The sequence below is a fragment of the Zea mays genome, chromosome 7, assembly GCF_902167145.1.
Source record: "Zea mays cultivar B73 chromosome 7, Zm-B73-REFERENCE-NAM-5.0, whole genome shotgun sequence".
Lineage (NCBI taxonomy): Eukaryota > Viridiplantae > Streptophyta > Magnoliopsida > Poales > Poaceae > Zea > Zea mays.
Genome location: NC_050102.1, coordinates 161730536 through 161745650, shown reverse-complemented (window position 1 = coordinate 161745650; position 15115 = coordinate 161730536). Strand labels below are relative to the sequence as shown.

General features: G+C 44.3%; 1 protein-coding gene across 2 annotated transcripts in view; it reads left to right on the top strand.

Moving 5' to 3' along the window:
• LOC100273734 (uncharacterized) overlaps window positions 1-15115 on the top strand; it is a 39491-nt gene that overhangs the window by 1139 nt on the left and 23237 nt on the right. The window lies entirely within an intron of this gene.

Below are 15115 nucleotides of genomic sequence, written 5' to 3'. Positions count from 1 at the left end.
TGCTTGCAAATGGCTAAGTGCCGAGCACCGGATGGCTAAGAGAGCCCGAATGTGTAAAATGTGTGGAGTTGGAACCCCTTACACAGGGGCCACCCTATCCCTTTTATATACCAAGGGTGAGGGGGTTACAACTGACAGATGAGTCTAGCCAGGGGTCTAGCCCATCCTACAGTAATGGAAGTCATGTCCTGTAGACATGTCCGAGGTGTTGTAGACGTATGCCCTACCCGTAGCATTGCGGAAGCCCTAGGACGTGCCAGGTAAAGGAGCACATCCTCCATGTCGTTATAAGATACCTAGGAGGTTGTGGTGCACATCTCGGATGATCATTGACATACATACCGTGGCATAAGCTACAAGAAAGTAGGTACATGGTAGGTTTATGCACACGTCGCTACAGGGACGCGGTAGGTCGTGGTGCATGTCGTCCACACCGCCATAGTGTCGCACTGGTGCCATGCCACAGAACTTGGGCCTTGATAGCCAGGAAGTGGGAATGATGCTGCCATAGTCGTGCATGTTCCATTGGATGGATGCAACACGTCTTCTAACTCCACCAACTCTTTGACCAGCCTTGGCGTGGGCGACCGGGCACATGGTGCATCAGGAGCTGACCTTTGACCGGACATGTGGCATCTCTAGACCTCGCAATAGGCCGGGCCTCTCGGAGCCCATGAACAAAGGGTCCCGAGCCCCATACAGTAGTTGGCAGAGCGTGAGCTTGAGGGAGTCCTCCTAGGAGAGTCTAGAGCCCTCCTAAGGGGTCTAGTGCCCAGCAGGACCCCAAGGACACATGGCGGCACGAGACCCACCAAGGGCATGGGGCCAACATGATCACATGGCACAATCGGCCCCCATCAAACATGTTGGCGAGGGTTGTTCTAGAATGGAGCTTGTTGTTGGCTTGACTGGCAAGGGGCTCTCTTGCGCTGGCACGTGACAGGGGTCAGACCATATATTCTGTTGTTTCTTCAAAGGGTCTTGTTGACCAGCTCCACCTCGAAGGTAAGGATTGTAGGTTGTCCTCTTTGTCCAGACCTAGTTTGATTGTAGTGACTAGGATACCCATACCTAGGGGCACTAACAAGGAACGGGTCCGTCCCAACCCACAAAAATGGGTCGGTTTCGACCCAACCCACTTCGTTCTGAAACCAAACGCACTATTAGTCCATACTTGTCCATTCATCATCTCATAACTCAACATATTTCACATCTATTTAGCAAATGGAAGTATATATTTTTCTGGATGCTATATTGAAACTTATGATATTCCACTCCTTATGATACACTTTATTATTTATCATGTTGCCTTTTCAGATCAAACAGTTTCATTTGACACAAATTATGAAGTATTTGGAACTTTAGGTTGTGTATGACTAATATATATTTTGGCATTGCCACTAATGTAACCTCATCACCATAACTTTGGTTTTGCATACTTATCATATCAATGCCCCATCTATATTACTACATGCCCTCTCAAGTTTTTTTACTTTATATTAGTTGCACCTCCTAACAAGATTTTATTTGCAAGCTTTTATATGGTTGATACGATAATACATGTATCTATTTGCAAAATAGATATGTTGTTTGTCTTTCTTATTACAACCCTAGTTATAAATGTTAATTGTCCTTGTCCCATCATTTTCTTTTATAGCATAAACCACATGATGTAAAACATTATTTGGAGGAAAAAGTCATTTTAATGCGACAAAAATGCCCTAGAAAGAAAGAACTAAGAAAAATAAAAAGGTTAAGAAAAAGAGCAAAATGCATGAGACAAAGGGTGATATTAGTAAATCTAAAAATACCACCAATAGACGATAAATCTTAAACTTCATAATGACTTATAGACCATATTAGGGTCGAGGCTACAAATAAATTTGTGTTGACACAAAATAGTCATATATATTGTCACATATAAATGGTATCCTTATTCGCATCAAGAAACCTATGGTTCCTGACATGATTATGTGATGTGTACACCCATACTGACATGGTTGTACTAGCACCAGATCTCTAGCAAATCCTAACTATTGACAAGGAGGTCGATCTATGTGCGCACCTACACCCATTGGACATATGTGAAACCTATTATTCACAAAAGGGGAAAATTCCATCCACCTCAACATTGTCTTTCACTACTTGATTGATCCTTGAGTTAATTCCCCATGAGCCATTGAATCTTCACTAAATGCTTTGCATGCCACTAGAAAACATCTCGTGACACTTGAACATCATTTTAGTTTTTTGCATCTTGTACATGCCACTATATATTGTTCTAAGGCCATATAATGCCTATTAAGTAGAGACTAAAAGGACCATCATGCCCTTAGTTCACAACCAAAAGCAAAGAAGATTTATGTCCTCTATGTGCTATTAAGCAAAATGTCCAGATGGCATCTTGGCGCCAAACTAGGCATTTTGGCATCATTCTAGAAAAGTTTTATTATTTAATAGGGTGAGCTCACAACACTTTACACATATTCTCCTTCCATTGGTTGGCTCTCTTCTATAGATTTGTCTTTGTCTCAACTCTTGTCTCAAAGGTGATTATGTCACAACTCACAAACATGTAGTAGCATCTAAAGAATGGTGAGAAGGGTATTTTGCCCTAATTGCAATGTGTTCTGCAACTTGAACGTAGAAATGGCTAGAGCAAACTATGGAGACATATTCTTCAAGTGCTTATACTTTTGTGTAAGTCTTTTGTTTTGTTCATCTACATCCTCACTCTTAATGGAATTGCTTGTGATCTTATCTCAATGCTAGAGGATGTCAGATTGTCAGTATTCTAGTTTGAGGATATGATGATATTCCCAAGTGAGCATGGTGGGGTGTTTCCTCATCAACAAGCACTCTAAGGTATAATTGATGTTGCTCCAATACCGGGTGTGAGAGAAGCCACAACTGATGTTACTACAACCAAAGTCATCAATGGTATGTTGAAGGAAAGGCTATATAGATGGTACACACTAGTCTATGTGGCTATTTTGCATCTCATGTATGCTATCTTCATGAAGTAAGCTAGTGTTGTAGTATTTGCACCTATCTTATGGCTGCTGGTGGTAGTAGTCATAACTCATATCTGACTCTAGTAGAAGCCATGTAATGAATAACAATTTTTGCCATTGATCAAGGCAAAAACTAACAAACTTTGAATAAAATGACATTTCTATGTAGTGATTCAATAGAGAGACTTGTTGGTACCTCAAGATTGGGGTACCCACTACTGTTGGGTCAAGGCGGACCCCCCGAACTACCCTTTTTCACCATGCTAATGGTGGTCCATCCTAGCCCATTGGTTGGGCCTGCCTAGTAAGGCCACTGGATTTGAGCAAAGACCGACACCTATAATCAACGCTCTGAAACCCTAGCGGAGGGAGTCTGAGTTCGCCACGTACCTTGAATACATGGCCTCTCGAAACGTGCCCCCGGGGGCCAGACCCTCGAGAACGGCCACTCGGACCTAAGGGGGTCCGATGCTACCACGTGTTGGCCAACACCGGAGGAGACGTGACCACACCAAGCACCATCCGGACCCCCCAGCCAAGGGCGGTCCGGAGCTATCTCGAGGAAGGGTGATCCCAGTTAATACCCCCCCACAGGGTGAGGCCCGCTGCTGCCATGTGTTCTACGACGCGTGATGTAAGCCATCGAGAAAAGCCTGACGTCGGCCTCTAAGACCGAAACACCTTTGCATTAACTGCGGATAAGACACAAACCTGCCGCCCTAGTGGCAGGTGGTGTGCCCACAGTACACAGACCGCATAGTAACTCACGCATTACTGAGGCAAGACCTTTGGCTCCCTGCGTCGTGTGGGGTGCTGTCATCATGACTCCCACTGTAGCTCATGCGTTACTGAGGCAACAGGAGACAGGACACCATCGCTTGAGCACCCCTATGAGTGGTAGCGCGTCAGCATACGCCACAACCTACTCCTGCGCTTTGCTCCGATTAGATGAGGGAAGGACATAGCAAAAACAAGATATCTACACGACCGACGCTCTACTTACTCCATATCTAGCTAATAGATTACTGTGACCACTTGTCAGGGCTCATTCACCATGTATGTGCCTCCCTTGGGCTATAAAAGGGAAGGCACACACGGTAGTGGACAACTCGAACAAGGTCTGAGATGAGTTCCATAACAAATTCAGATAGACTCCCTCAAAAACTCCCAAGCAATAAAACTCACAGTGGATGTAGGGTATTACACTCCGGCACCCCGAATCACTTTACCTCTTGTGTTCTCGTGTTCTTCCAGGTAATCAAGCAAATCCCTATGCCCCTCCTCATCTTAGAATCAGAGTGGGTGCACTCCGCCACCGTGACATAGGATTTTCTCTCCGACAAGACTCGTTAATAGACATGCATAAAGTCCACATGGCTGCAACATAATATTCAACAAACATGTTAAAACCAGAGTTTTTCACATCAAGGTTGAATGTCCTAATGATTTGCACATGCATAAAGTCCACATAGGTACAAAATATGATCAAATGCATACAAATACATGTTCCATTAAAAATAAGTTTTTGCGACTATCTCATGCAAAAGACAAAACTCTAGGAAATCAAAGATTGAGTATCCTCTTGCTTCTAGTGCACATAACTAGACTTTAGGAGTGTAGTGTCCTCCTTTATTTTTGGTGCAAATTGTTGGACTACCTCGTGGAGTTGGAAATACTACCTTATTCTTAATCTCCTTCTTGATTTTCCCCTTTTCAACTTGTACTTTCTTTTCCTTCTCCACTCTCTTTTTGGTGCTTGGCTTTTGAATGCTTTCCCAAGGAGGAAGAATGGCAAGTGGAATTGGTTCAACATTGTTTGGACCTGAACCTGACGTCCTAAATGAATATGTTACATATTAAAGGGAAAATATTCCAAAAATTAGGTGTCAACAAAGGCATTTTGGACATGGGTACCACCACTAGGTTTAGTACCTTGGGGGCTAGTATGAGAGGGTCCAACACTAGCTTCAATAGTTTGGCTATGCTAGGTATTAGTACTAAGGGCTTTATCTACCAAAGATAGTATATGAGGCACATCTTCAAGGTGGGAAGGCAGATGTTCATAGTTCAAAGCATTAGGTGAGCCCCATTCATAAACAAGAATAGGAGGTGTCGGTGGGGAAATCCACCGGTCGGGTGGCGGAACGCACCCACCCTAATCCTAAGATGAGGAGGGGGCCTAAGAGGTTGCCTGTTTGGTGAATTCGGGATGAACACACGAGGACTCGAGGAATTATAGTGGTTCAGGCCGTCGGAGCGTAATACCCTACCTCCACTGTGTGTAAGTAGTATTCAGAGTGTGATTGAGTCCGTCCCTTGTAACATTGTGTGCCTTCCCTTTTATAGTTTAAGGGAGGCACATACAAGAATACTGAGCCCCGACAAGCGCGCGTAGCCTAGAGGCGTCATGCCAGGTTCCACCCGTTGGCTTATGTCGCACGTAGTATGCCACGTGGCAGCATCGGGACTCCGCTTGAGCACGGAGCAGGAGTGTATGCGGATAGGTCTGGAAGCCACCAGACCAGGTCTGGACACGTGTCGGCTCTGGACCCCCGCCTGGGTCCTGATTAAGGCCTGAGTATGTTATGTCTTGGAACCCTACTGTGGGCGGTCCGGACCCTATATGGGGGGTCCGAGTCCCATTCTAGGGGTCCGGTTCGCACACGTGGAGGTCCTGGGCTAAGCCAATCTTGGAGGCCTGGACCGTATATACAGGGGTCCGGCATGGGTCTGGCACTCTCCCATGGGGGTCCGGACTCACTGTTGACTCCTTGGAGTATATCACTTTCTCTGGACATGTGGCGGCCCCGGACCCGCCCATGTGGTGGGATCAGGCGCTGTTGCTGGCCCAGAGTAGTCGCTCGGGGCTGGGGCGAGTCATGGCCTGGTCCCACACACAGCTCTTTTACCACGCGACTAAAGATAGCCGCGTGGGTACTGCGTCTTTATATAGTAGTAAGGGGTACCCTAGTTTCAGGGTACCGACAGGAGGATTATTAGGATCGAAGTACCAAATATACTTACAGCTTGGAAATCTGATGCTTTCCAAACATAGAAACTAGGTCTTGGTGAATTTTTACTCCAACATGACACTTGGATTCATACAAACATAGAAGAATTTCACTACTTTTGTATAGCTACTAGGGTATATGGATAACATGTCATCAATTAAGTCCTTGAAATTGATCATATAAAAGTCGACAAATTTGCTGCAACTATATCATCTACACTCCTAAGTAAAACTCTTAGCAAACAATCACATATTAATCTATGACTCAAGGCTATAGAAAATCAAAGAAAATCACCATAGGTATGAGCCAATGTAAAGGATTTATGGTCGCTTTCGCCACCGACTCCGCCATTCTTGCCTCGAGACACCTTCTATTGTCCTCCAAGTAACAAATCAACTTTAAAACCTAGCTCATCATTTGATTTTGGATAGGATTCACCTTATTAGGAATAAGAATAGAGAGAATATATGTTTCCAGTTTCGAATCGACCTTGTCGCCACTAGACTTTAGCTTTGGTTTTAGGGAGAGAGGAGATGGGTACAAGAGCATTGGGGTGTGGATTAGAATAACCACTCCCTCACCTACGTAGTCAAATATGTAACTTGAACAGACAAGGGCAAACTACCATTTTGGAAATTATATGTTACTGGATCAGGGGATGATAAAGGGAAATGAGTAATGATGCTAATGGCAGTATCTTAGAGAGAAAACTAAAAGGTATTTTTACAAGAATAAGTTGCTCATATGGAATTACCTCTTGATCCTTTGGTTGTACCAACAATAAGAAGGGATTTCTCACCTTCTCTAAATAACATGATTGACCATGCAACTATTAGTCGGTTCACTTAAAAAGCTTCAATTTGTGAGCTGTAAAAGCTAGATTGTCATATCAAAACTATAGCCCACATATATGCCATTGGCATCCTTAGTCCACCATCGTGTGTGACTTAGGCACACATCATCATCTTGCTGTGACACCAACATACCAATAGTGCTAGAGAAATATGGGAATAAAGAGAGGAATAGGCCTAGGACCGCTAGATTAGGGCATCAACATGATGGTAAGCTCGCACATAATTTAGAGAGGTTCAAGTTACCTAAGCATGATACCTTACACCCTCTATATGGTTGAATGTTAGACGCAAGTCTATACATACATTACACACTCCGATTATGTCTGAGCTAGTGAAACGGAAATAGGCTTACACCTTTTCCTATATGAATTTTGGTGGTTGAATTGCCCAACACAATAATTGGATTAACTAGTTTGCTCTAGATTATGAGTTCTACAGGTGGCAAAGGTTCAACACAAACCAATAAAAGTCCAAGAAAGGGTTCAAATAAAAAGAGCAAAAGACAACCCAAAGGCAGCCCTGGTCTGGCGCACCGGACTGTCCGGTGTGCCACCGGACAGTGTCCGGTGCACCAGGGAACCCAACTCCGAACTCACCACCTTCGGGAATTCTGGGAGCCGCTCCGCTATAATTCATCGGACTGTCCAGTGTAGCACCGGACTGTCCGGTGCGCCAGCGGAGTAACGACTACACAACACCAACGGTCGTCTGCAACGGAACAGTAAAAGTGAACAGTGCACGCCTGCGTGCGCTGAAGTCAGAGCAGCGCCAGAAGGCGCACCAGACAGTGAATAGTGACTGTCCGGTGCACCACCGGACTGTCCGGTGGCCCAGAAGTCAGAAGCTCCAACGGTCGAACCCTAATGGTCGGGTGACGTGGCTGGCGCACCGGACAGTGTCCGGTGGCGCACCGGACTGTCCGGTGCGCCATGCGACAGCAGCCTCCACCAACGGCTATTTTGGTGGTTGGGGTTATAAATACCCCCAACCACCCACCATTCATTGCATCCAAGTTTTCAACCTTCAAACCTCATACAAGAGCTATAGCATTCAATACAAGACAAACAAAGAGATCAAATCCTCTCCCAAGTCCGGAATCACTCCAACCAAATTAGTGACAAGAGAGAGACATTTGTGTTCATTTGAGCTCTTGCGCTTGAATTGCTTTTCTTCTTCCTTCTTTCTTGTGTTCAACTCACTTGTAATCAAAACAAGAGACACCAAGTTTTGGTGGTCCTTGTAGTGGACTTAGTGTCCCATTTGATTGAGGAGAAAAGCTCACTCGGTCTAAGTGACCGTTTGAGAGAGGGAAAAGGGTTGAAAGAGACCCGGTCTTTGTGACCACTTCAATGGGGAGTAGGTTTGCAAGAAACGAACCTCGGTAAAACAAATCACCGTGTCATCCGCTCTTATTTGCTTGTGACTTGTTTTCGCGCTCTCTTTTGGACTCGCATTTAATTCTAACGCTAACTCGGCTTGTAGTGTGTGCTTAAGTTTATAAATTTCAGATTTGCCTATTCACCCCCTCCTCTAGGCGACTTTCAGCTAGCAAGTGAGAAGAGCCCTAGCTGCCTTGTGATGTCTCCTGCTGAGCCAAATGAGCCTAGACTCAAGCGATAGCTTTTTATATGTGCTATTTTTTCTAAGCTCGAACCCAAGACTTAAACCATAACTAGAACTTATAACCTGTCTCAAGTGAAGCCAAATACATAATCGGATCCCCCAAAATCCTTTTCTATGTTTGTATACAACTCTCTTTTTCAATGTACGAGAGATGATACTTACATCCTTTTATAGGCATCGAGTCGTACTTAGTAGAGGTCTAACTGCTCCTATCTTGTCATAGTTGTTGTACCGTGCATAGAGCACACCTCTAATGTTCCATAACAGTGAGTGTGACATGTCATAGTGGTAGATATGGCACCCACACCATTGAGTATGACATAATTATTAGCTACTTAAATTGCATGCACTGCATAGTGCTCGTGGGTACACTTGTGGCCTAAGGTGTGGCTACAACTTCATATTTTGACCGCTATGCTATTTCACACAATAAATGTGATAGACAAGAACCTTATCTTAATCGCTAAGCACCTTGTGTGGTCAACCTAGACAAGGACACATAGAGTCAGGGACATCTTGGGGAGTGTCGGGGGGCTCCTATGTAATTCCCTAGATCATAGGTAAGACTAGGCATATTGCACGCTACCCGAAACCGAAAAAACCAGACCTGAACCCGAAATATCTGAACCGCAGTACCCAAATCCTAGTTTGGATAGTAAATGCTATTACCGAAAATTAGTTTGGGTAGTTCGGGTAGCAGCACATGTTACCCGAACTACCTGTTTTATTCTGCGGAGTGCGGACTGTGGAGGCATGGAGAGTGCTAGAGTGGAGACGTCGGACGTGATACGTGAAGGTGAAGTCCAACTATGCAACGACCCATGAGCAGATGAGCCCATCAAGGCATCAAGCCAAGGCGCACCCGCTTTAGCCTTCAGCGGTTCAGCTTGTTGCCTTGTTCTAATCCAGTGCCCGAGCACGATGATGCAAAACCTAGTGACCAGACACCATTCTCTAGTCTCCTTGTCCTCGGTGGCGGTGCCAGCACTAGACGCCGGTTGCTTCTTCACTAGGTCATCGGACACCCGAACGTTGGTTGCTTCTTCACCATGTTGGAGTGCTGAACACCGGACGTTGCCCTTACTCCCTCCGTCCCTCGTCCATCGTTCACCTCTGTCCTCTGCGACTTATCTCCAACTATCGAGTCTGGAATGAATGAATGATCAATGGTGATTTGATGAGGACATCATTGGGTACTTGGGTCTTAGGTGTGACACTATCAGTGTGTGCATGGCATGACTGTTGTTCGATTAGAGATGAGAGTTTTTGATGAGTGATAACTGCTAGTTCTATTCACATGAAAAACATCACTCAAGTTGTGATTTCATACATTTCGGGTAAATTGGGTATACCCGAACCCAAAATTGTGGGTAGCGTTTTTTCTTGGCTATTATCAGTTAACGATTTCTATTACCCGGATTTATCAAAACCCAAACTACCCGACCCGAATTAAACAGGTAACCCAAACACCCAGTCTTACTCATAGGGCTCTAGGGCCTAGCCTCCATAGTGCTTGCCCTCCCCCCATGCACACAACCTTGAGACTGTCATGTTGGCGCACAGTTAGGCCCTCTGTGGGTACATATTTTAGTGATAAAGTCCTAGAATAGCATTTTGCCAACATTTGGGTTATGCCTTTCCCCTAATCTTGACACACATGATTTTGTTTCTACAACAATCATCCATAATGTCATCCTACATTGAACCATGGTTGTGTTGACAATCCCTATCTAATCTAGAGTGCTTTAATTTTGATATTTTCTCTTTTGTCAACATTGCAACTAGATGAGTCCATTCCATATCTCCTAGTCAGAATGGATGCAATGGTCCTAGAAAAATAATCACATGAGATATGGTCCCAAGTATTTGGAACCTAGAGCCAACTTATCGCACATCGTATAAGTTATATTGAGCCTAAGAGAAAAGGTTAGGTAAACATACAAGAACATAAAATATAAAGTTACCAAGCAATAGTTGGATTTAAGTGAGGGGCACAAGTGCTAGGATCTTCTTAAGGCTACGAGCCAAGATTTGACAATAACTTGCAAAAGGAAACTTTGGTGTTAAACTCGGTAAGCTTTTAGGGCCGAAAAGGACATTGCTAATGGGATATATTCCCTCTACCCAAGAAATTCCTTCTATCCAAGAAAGTTGGACACTATAGGATTCTTAGGTGAAATTACTCATCAAACCACAATTACCCTTATACTCTTTGTGGAAGAATTTTTATATACTCATATTTGTGGGACATTTTTAATGCTATAGTCTATCAACATCCAGAGAAAGGTATACCCTTATACTCTTCACTTGATTGCTCTTTTTAAATGTGTATCAAACTTAGGAACAATAACACAACTGAATATGAGAGCTCAAGAAATTAACAATCACAATAAAGTAAATGTACAATAGACACGACGATTTTATCCCGTGGTTCGGCCAATGTCTACTCCATGTTGTGGTGACCTCCTTTGGTCAAGGGTTGCACTCAACCCCTCTCAAGTGATCCAAAGATCAAACTTGAGTACCATGATTTTCTTCCTTATATCAAATCATCTTTGTGAAGTATCTCTACAAGTTGAGTCTTGGAGTTGTAGTATCCTCAAAGTATGCTTGTGTAATAGCTCCATGTGCTTAGGGGGTCCTTTTATAGCCCTAAGGGCCAAAAGAGTCGTTTGATCTTCATTTCGAAGGCAGTGGTTGCCTTCTGTCTGCGGGTGCACCAGACAATGAACAGTACGTGATTCCTTTCCATACCAGCCACGCCGACCGTTGAGTTAGTCATTGGATCCTTCGGTTGCCCGACTCACCGGACAGTTCGGTGCGGCCAGTTGACCATTGGACCGGCACACGTGGCAACAGTTGATTGCGCACCGACCGTTGGTGCAGGCAAGAGCCGTTGGTCGCCTGGCTCACCGGACAGTCCAGTGGACACCAGACGGTCCGGTGAATTGTTGCCAGAGCACTCAGCCAATTTCCCGAGAGTGGCATGTTCGGCCAGTTGGCCAGCCTGGGCACCGCACAGTCCGGTGCTCCCCAGACTGGTGCAAGTTTGGCCAAACGTAGCCAAATTTCTTAACTCTAATTTGTCTCGACTTGAAGAGTTTCCTAGCACTTAGATGAACATAGTTAGCAACTAAAAAATTACTAAGTGCTAGAATCGTCCCTTGTTCCTTTAATATGATAGGATTTGCAATATACCCCAATTGCACTTTTTTCCCAATTTGCTTTAACTACCTGTGTTCATTGCTCATACAAGATGGTGTTAGTCCAAGACAATGTGTTGAGAATCTAATCACCAAAACAACTAGAAATGGCCCAAGGGCACATTTTCCTTTCACCATGCAGAGATGCAACTCTCACCTCACTTGTGCTATAAAAGGGAGGTATAGGGCTATATAGAAATGGCTTCATCTTTTGGGGTTTTATGTTCTAGCTTTGGTCTTTTGTTCAAGTCCATAAGAGATAGCTTGTAGAAAGAGCTCTCGCCCAAGTGTGGGTGCTCTCGCTCGACACAACAATAGACATCACAAGGGACAGCAAGGGCTTGCATCACTAGCTAGCTGATACATCATTTGATTGTGTAATCCCTTCCCATACTTGCATATAAACATCAACCATAGAAATGACAGAGTATTATGCTTAGTTGGCCCAAACCTCTACATCATATGTATGCATATAGCCACGTTGACAGTCTAATTCAGCAGTCTTAGGCCAATGCACCCCTCTCTCTTTGTTTATCTAAGTTACCCTTGGTACCTTTGTGTCTCAACACAACGACTTAATATCGTTTATTTGGTCATAGAGGGAATACTCTACGATTATGGATCATGTAGAATACTTTATCAAGTTATTGTTTGTATAATTTCTCACACACCTTAATTCTTGGGTTACATACACAAAGTTCTTAGTGATATAATAAAAAAAGTATGTATAGAATTTGGAACGCCAGTAATAGTTTGGCTAGTGAAGGTTATCATCAATAATGAAACCCCTATATTTGAAATTCTAATAGGGGTTGGTGCTTGCGTGCATATGAGAATTGTATCTTCAATGTGTTAAAATATATGATTCATATTTTATTGACCCATTCATTCAATACATTCTCTATGACAAGTAGTCTCTTATAGTCATTCTATAGATGAGTGTGTGCGTTGTTGGATCTCCCAGCCAATAGCCGGTGACGGAAAATGTCACACCCGGTTTTAGAAGGCAAACCGAATGCGAACCATGTACGTGCCAGGATCAGTTATTCACGTACACAGCAGTTACATAATATGGACATCATCACACAGTGCTCAAAATAGTATTAATAAGGGAAATAGTCGATTACATCATACGTCTGAGACGTCCATATAGTTCTTACAATAAATCAAAGTGCGGAAAAGAAACGTAGATAACACGGCCTTCACAGGCAGCCGACTGGGGGTTTGCCGCTAACCCACACCTAGAACTCGTCGTAGTCTTGGAACTCCAGGAAGTCTCCTTCCACAGCTTCATCTTCGCCTGAGCAGTGGTTGCAATGCTGACAACCTGGGGGGGGGGGGTTTGGTGTGTAGAGCAAGGGTGAGTACACATCAACATACTCAGCAAGTATCCTGTTTGGCTGTAGTGGACTAGCTTTATGTGGGGATAAGTCAAGTAGTTGCTTTTAGTTGGTCAGGTTATTACTTACTAGTAGAAAGCCAGGTTTTAACATTAACCCAAGTTATTAGCCCAATGCATCCTTTCTGTTGGGGACTTGTTCTCAAATGCTAAGAGTTAAGAACAAGGCAACATAAAAAGTGTTAAGTGTTAAAGTCCTTCGTCCTTCGAAGCATTATGTCCCTTCGGGAAATAATGAGTTTCGGACGAAGGTCATAAGAGACATACCTTCGTAAACATAACAAGTAATGACGAAGGACTCATATAAAGCATGAAATATAATATAAGCATCATCATAGAATCATTTCTATTTTATTAACATGGAAAAATAGAAATGATTTCAAATTACAAATGTACCTTCGGTCCTGAGAGAAGGTAAAAAGTACAAGCGTGACGCAAAAGCAAATGCCAAGTCAGCGTGTGAACAGTACGGGGGTACTGTTCATCTATTTATAGACACAGGACGCAGCCTGTGACGAATTACAATTATGCCCTTTACAAAAGTTTACAACATTATCTTAGACCTCTATGGATAAAAAGGTCATTCTATCTTTATGTCGGTTTGCAACGCCGAAGCTCTATAAAAAGGAACCTTCGGCCATTTCCTGGGGACGATTTCAGCCGAAGCTGCTTCTTCACGCAAGACCTTCGGCGCAACGAAGCATGGACCCAACAGTAGCCCCTTTCGCGGCGCTAGATCGTTTTTCGTAACGAGCTTGAACCGTGAAAAAATCCTCTCAAGCTTCGGGAAGCCGAAGGTCCAAAAAACACCTTCCCTGAGCTCGTTGCCGAGAAACGATCCATTTCCCGAGATCGTGTCGGTCCCACCTTGCAGAGTCACTGTTTGGTCTTTGCGGTCCACTGCGCAGCGAGTACAAGTTACTGCCCGCCTGGTGTAAAAACCCTGCCGCTTCGCCTTCTTACCTGCAGCACTATATAAACAGACGAGTAGGTGTGAAGTTACCACAGCATTTACTGCTATTTGCACTGTTTTGCTGCCAAAATTTTTAACCATCACCGAAGCTTGTTTGTCAGATTTGAACGAAGCTCTATCTTGAAGCCTGCTTCGGAGAAAAAAGTATCAAAGTTTCACAAGTTCATAATTAAATGGCCAGAGTTCGCTCTACAGCTAGGGTTGAGCGTGAGGGGGACGAAACTGAAGCTTCGGAGACTGTGCCCATCTCCGAAGCGATGCAGCGCTCCGGACTGGTGACTGCGGAAGAAATGCCTGCTGCCGAAGCAAACCCGACAGCTGCCGAAGGAGAAGGGAACATTGAAGAAACCGACTCCGAAGATGACTACCGTATTGCCATGCCCAGCAAACCCAGCCACCTAGACTTCGGAAAATCGACTGTTTCAAAGGTTGATCTCGCCAAGATGGTGAAAGCAGGTTTTTTCAGTGAAGATCAGAAGAAGCTACTTCGCTTCGGGGGAGAAGAGACCACCCCGAAGCCAGAGAAGGACGAGGTTGTCATCTTCAAAAGCTTTTTAAAGGCTGGGCTAAGATTCCCTGTTCACGAGATTGTTGCGGAGATATTGAAGAAGTTTGGCATCTACCTTCACCAGTTAACTCCTAACGCTATCGTTAGGCTTAGCGTTTATATTTGGGCCCTCCGAAGCCAAGCAGTGGAGCCTTTTGCTGACAGTTTCTGTCGAGTTCATGAATTGCATTATCAAACAAAGGCCAGAAAAGATGGGCTTCATGAAAACTTCGGTTGCTACAATTTTGCCTACCGGAAAACCGCAAAGTTTCCTGTAATCAGCTACCGAAGCAAATGGCCGGCAGGCTGGAAATCAGAATGGTTCTATGTCAAGGTTGATGAGGACAAGGAGAAGCTTGTGCAAAGTCCACTCGAGCTAACTTTCGGAGAAACCCGACCCCACTGCAACATGACACCAGAGGGTCAAACTCAACGGGCAATGGATGAATTCAGAATCATTGCAGAGCATATTGGTACCAGGGATCTGGTTC